Source organism: Choloepus didactylus, chromosome 6 (assembly GCF_015220235.1).
Source record: "Choloepus didactylus isolate mChoDid1 chromosome 6, mChoDid1.pri, whole genome shotgun sequence".
NCBI classification, from domain to species: Eukaryota; Metazoa; Chordata; class Mammalia; order Pilosa; family Megalonychidae; genus Choloepus; species Choloepus didactylus.
Genome location: NC_051312.1, coordinates 80,023,042 through 80,029,245, shown reverse-complemented (window position 1 = coordinate 80,029,245; position 6,204 = coordinate 80,023,042). Strand labels below are relative to the sequence as shown.

The window sequence follows — 6,204 nt, the reverse complement described above, 5'->3', positions numbered from 1 at the left end:
CTTCAAGGGAAGAAGATGAAGCAGTTCCTATTAACCCTTCCCATAGCTGTGTGCTAACTGATAACATTTATATCTGAACTGATGTTCCTGTGACTGTTCTCACAAATCTTTGTGTAGCCATTTATGCATACTTATCAGAACAATTAGGCAAAACTCATGTCCTCACTACCACATGTTTTGAATTGGTAAACCTGCCACAAGGCAAAATACCAAGAATGTGTTGGCCTTTACAATGGGGGGTTATTAACTTACACTTCACAGTTCTTAGACCATGAAAATGTCCAATGCAAGGTATCAACAGGATGTTACTTGTACTCTAGAGACAGGCTGCCAGCATTTGGGACACCTCTGTCACATGGAAGCCACATGGCCAGCATCTGTTGGTTCTTTTATCTCAGATTTCATTCCTTTTGCTTCTGGCTTCAGTGGCTTCCTCTCTGTTTTCTGTGGGTCCTCTTTTAGCTTCTCTGGGACTTTTCTCTCTGAGATTCTCTGTCTCTTTTATCCTCTTATAAAGGACTCCAGTAAAAGGATTAACACCCACCCTGGGGCAGGCCTCAACTGAAATAACCTAATCAAAAGTTCCACCTACAATAGGTCTACAGCCACAGGAATGGAAGAAAATAACATGCTCTTTTCCGGGGTACATATAGCTTTAAACTACCACAATATCAATTCCTGATTGCGTCTACAATCAACTGAGAAGATTTCCTTCAGCAATTGAAGACATTTCATTCAATCTGTTGAATGCTGTAAAAGAAGTGATGACTTCAGGAGTCAGAATGGAGAATGTTCATCCCTATTTCAGCAGGCCAGCTCATCCCGGGGATTCCTCAAAAATGTTCATGGGAGTTCCCAGCTTGCAGCCTGCCCTATGGAATTTGAACTCATGCAATTCCACAGTTGCATGAGACAAATTTATAAAATCTCATAATATTTATGGATATCTCCTGTCAGTTCTGTTTGATTAGAGACCCTGTTGAATATACAAGATGATGGACTTTTGGCAAGTTATGTAATGTCCGTAAAAAGGACATTATGTACCTGCTTCTCAAGATTATCATAAGAATTGGCAAATTCAGTAGGCTGCTACAGGTGAAATTCCTGATATAGTGTTGTTCATGTTTTTCATTGTGTTATCCATTTCTACCTAAATCATAACAACACAGAGTGAGTACCTATAAACACAAAGATAATGTGCATGCTCCAAGGCATCATAATACTATCTTTCAGAGTGGGGCCCCAGAATCTGTATTTACAATCTCCACACAGGATTGTTATGCCCCAAGTATATGGGGCAAACATCGAACATAACCAAAGGGAGAAACAAACACCTCTAATTATTGGGGTCTGCAATACACCACTTTCACAGTGGATAGAATATCTAGATGGAAGAAAATTCCTTCACAGCTTCCTATTGATCTTAGAATATTAAACAAACTCCATGAAATGATCTGGATTCTTCAGCCTTCTGAAAGCTCACCTTTTGCTATTTCCTCTACATAAACTCACCCTGCAACAGCTCTGTCCTCTAGCTCCTTTAATGCACAGAGCCGTTTTTTAAACACTGTTTCTTTATTAAATCATGGCCTCCCCACTCCCTTGAATGACTCCTCTCTTAGAGAAAAAGTAATTTCTTTCAGGGAGGCACACCAAATGTAAAGCTGCTGTCCTCTGATGGGTTTTTCCCTCAGAGCAATTTGTTTGTTCTGTTTGTTTATTTCAGTTGTCTGTATGTCTGTCATAAACAAACACAATCTGCAGTTACATGTTCATTTACATCTTTTCATCATTCCACTCCTTCCTGCCTGTCTCCCTCACTAGAATAAAAACTCCATGAGGAAAAGAGCCATTTTTGTCTTGTTCCATGTGAAACAGGGAGTACTTAACACAGTGTTTGAGATGTAGAAAATGCTTGTGGAGTAGTTGGTAACCATCGCTGAGTAATGAATGAATGAAGATTGCCTGCAGCCCACCCTGTACTCTGAACATGTGGGTGACAGCAGACTTGAAGAGACTAGCATCTTATTGTCTCACCCCACAGAAATTTTACTTTTATTTAGTGGAAGTTTAGGGGGATCCCCTGGTTTATACTGAGGCAAAAGGGAAGGAAGGGTCCCATGACACTCTATACTCTGTAACAAAGTGGTTAATTACATCATTCAGCTTCATTTTTCTTAGCATTCTCTGAAAATATCTCTTTCTGTTCTTCATGGCAGGAATACCTTTCCTTCTCTGAAAAACTGCTTGGCTTCTAATTTATAGGCAACATGAACTGTGTAAATGATGTTGCTTACATCTTAAGTAGACTGCTACAAAGTTCGGAACCTAATTCCTGGCCCACGTATAATAAAAGAACAGAAATTCATGGTAGGTGAAGAAATAAGCCTTTTTGTTGTCTTAATTTTAATTAAAAAAAAAAAAAACATTATCCCAATTTTCTTTTTTCTCTACTTTCTTTATTACTTAACACTATTTTCATTTATGATATAAAAAATACATTAATTAATTTTGGGAATCAGATTATGTGCCTGCTATCACTCAAAAACAGGTAAAATATAGATTCAGCCTTGATCCTCTGTGTCCAAAGATATATTTCTCCTATGAGCATTATATATGAAGAGATACTGTAGAAATATAAATCTAGGGATATGGGCATGGTGTGGGAAAGCAGATTAGATGAAGAGAGACCATGTAGAACTCTGGAATTTTGATTGAAGTAGAAAAAAATGGGTGTTTGGACTAATGTGGTGAGACATGAGGAATGGAGTACACGGAATTTGTAAATCCAAGAGGCTCTTTAGGAAGAAGCAATAGGCTTTGATGACATATTATATACAAGGCAAAATTACATCACAACTGTTCCAGTTTGCTAATGTTGCCATCTTGCAAAATACCAGAAAAGGATTGGCTTTTATAGACTGGTTTATTTGGTTACAAAGCTATCACCCTAAGGCCATGAAGTGTCCATGGTAAGGCATCAGCAATCGGGTACCTTCACTGGAGAAAGGCCATTGGCATCCAGAAAACCTCTGTTAGTTGGGAAGGCACATGGCTCCATCTGCTTGCTCCCAGGTTGCATTTCAAAATGGCGTTCTACAAAATGTCAGCATCAGCTTTCAACAGCCGTCTTCAAATTTCTCTCTAAACTGCTCCAAGAGACTGGGCCTGTGTGGCTCTTTCTTCTAGTGATTTAATTAAGACCCTCCATGAATCACCAGGGCCACAACTCCATGGAAATAATCTAATCAAAGGTATTACCCACAGTTGGGTAGAGTTGGATTGTTCACATCTCCATGAAAATTATCTAATCAAAGTTCTGGCCCACAGTTGATTGAGTCACATCTCCATGGAAACACTCAATCAAAGGATTCCAACCCAATCAGCACTAACATGTCTGCCCCCCAATATTGCATTAAAGAACATAGCATTTTGGGGGACATAATACATCCAAACTGGCACAGCAACTATTATTGACACCTGGCAAATACCTAAAACTAGTTGTTCACTGTTTGAATGAGTGAATGATTCACCCTAACCAAGTTGGGCATATTGGATGTAAAATTATCATGACATATGCAAATGGCAAGATGTTTAGCAGAGGACTTCATCTCTATTGAGATGTACAGGAAGAAAAGATTTGGGACCACAAGTTCTTTAATTGGTTGAATCTTAAATACCCTTCTTAGTCTGTATATCCATTTCCATCTTCTCATTGGACGAAGGAATTTAGCCTGCCTTCTTTGTTCTAACTTGTAGGGGACTTCCGCCACTCACAGTTAATTTGGATTTCTCAGAATTGAGTGAGAAACGAGTTTCCGGTTTCTTCATTGCTTTCTTTCTTTGTCCAAAGAACTCTTAATTGAATACATGCATGATTATATCCCATTCATTTATTTTATAAATGTTGTTTATGCACTGGTATAAGCCAGATTCTATACTTTATCTCCCAGAAATGGACAGAAAAATCCAAGCTAAATGTCCAGAGCCTCACAGCGTAATCATGACAGTAATTCCCTAACTTACTCTGATACATAAACAAACAGGATGTATAATTTTATAAAATAATTAGATTCCTTAGAAACAACTTTCTATTGAAAAAAATGCTGATTTTTTCCATGTTTTCATCGAAACTTTTGTAATGGCCTTAAAGCAATCATGAAGAATTGCAAAATGTTTAGCTCCTAGATTTAAAATAAAACATTTACTATCCTGTAAGCTCTGAATTTACTTTCTTACAACTGGAATGGCTGCATAGATGTCTGCCTAAAATGACAAAGAAAGCAAAACCACAGTTCTGCTGAATTGGGAATGTTTTTGTTCACCACTTATCTAGGGCCACTGGGTGCAGGTTCAGTCTCCGGCTTAACATACACTAGGAACTTGTCCCCAAACACCAGATCTCAGGCCTCTGTCACTGGGCCCTGAAAGAGCAGAAGAATGACTTTGTCCAGATCTGTTTGGTCTTTACTCCGTAGACAAAAGGGTTGAACATAGGAGGGATAACAACATAGAGGTTGGCAAACACAATGTGAAAGGTGCGCGGGACATTATGCCCAAAACAATGTGCAAGGAAGGAGAAGAATGCTGGGGTATAGAATCATGAGGATGACAAAGACATGGGAACCACATGTGCCAAGAGCCTTCTGGCGGGCTTCTCAAGAGGGGAGGTGAAAGCACAGAGGATGAGCATGTAGGAGATCGCAATTAACATCACATCTACAATGACTCTCATGATGGGAACACAAAAACCATACCAGATATTGATGGAGATATCAGCACACGTGAACCAGGCAACTCCTATGTGCTCATAAGATGTGTGGGGGATAAGTGTGTCCTGCAGAATGGTAGGCGAGTCACAAGGAAAACACATGGGACAAAAACACAGAAACTTCGGAAACAGATTCCCACAGCAATTTTGACAATGTTCCTAGGGTCAGTATAGTGGTATAACTTAAGGGGGAGCAGATGGCCACAGAGTGGTCGAATGCCATGGCCGTCAGTATAGCCGAGTCCAGGACAAAGCTGTAGTGCAGGAAGAACAACTGAGTAAGGCACCCAGGGAAACTGAGAGAGCAGCACATACAGAAAAGGGTGGAAAAAACGATATATGAGTGTAACTGTGGTTTATTCAGCACCACCCTAACCTTACCCCTATTGCAATCACTTACCTCATATCCCTGACACTCTAGTCTTGGAACTTGCAGACCAGAATGCTGAGACATTGGTGTTTGATGCCCCGCCATGGGGAACCACATGAAAAAGATAAGGGGCTCAGCCTCCAGTCCACACTTTGGATTTCATGAAGAAATTCTGCTTAAGGATGGAGAAAATTGCCTCAATTGTATTTTTGATAAATCCACAGATTCCTTCTAATGGACTAATAATAGAATTTATATATTCTAATAACTGGATCAAGCTAAAAGAAAATAAACCCTATTGTCTTTATAATAGGAGTACATGTTTTTATGAGAACCTTCTACATAAGTTACCAATTAAAAACACTTTACACTAAAATAACTTCTGTAATCCTCGGAACAACCCCATAAGTTAGGTAGCATTATCTAATTTAAAGAAACTGAGGCAAAGAAGTTACCTAACTTGCCAAAGATCACACAACTAGGGAATGATATACCTGGGAATCAGATCCAAGAAGTATTTTCCTAGATTCCCATGTACATAACCAAAATCTGTATCAAGCCTACAAGGTGTATGGTAAAATGCCCATACTACTGCATAAAAAAAGATACACAATTAAGAAATAATAAAATACAGAATACTGAAAGCATAAAATAGGTTGACAGCATAAAAACAAGGACATTATTTATGATTGTAAATGTGGACAGTTTGAACGCCCTCTGCAAAAAATCAAAATCAAACTATTTTCAAACCCCTTAAACTAAAATCCAATTACATGTTGCTCACATAAGGTAATTCTAAAAAAGCTGACCCAGAAATGGATAGACAAGTGTACTTAGACAAATTTAACCAAATGGAAGCAAGCCTAAAATTGAAAATGAGAAAAAGTAAAATTCCACTTAAAAAGTATTAAATGGAGGAACAGGTGTTTTGAACTATTTAAAGAACTATTTAAAGAAAATTCCTAATGAAGATGCAAATCATACCACATGCAGACACTTCTTTGAATCACCCTGTTATTAAAAATAAATACTGTCCCTCCAAAACAGTATATTCATATATATA

At 38.4% G+C, this 6,204-nt stretch overlaps 1 pseudogene; it reads right to left on the bottom strand.

The window, feature by feature from the left end:
* Positions 1–4,414: 4,414 nt before the first annotated feature.
* On the bottom strand, positions 4,415–5,176 carry LOC119537056 (annotated as a pseudogene).
* Positions 5,177–6,204: the final 1,028 nt, after the last annotated feature.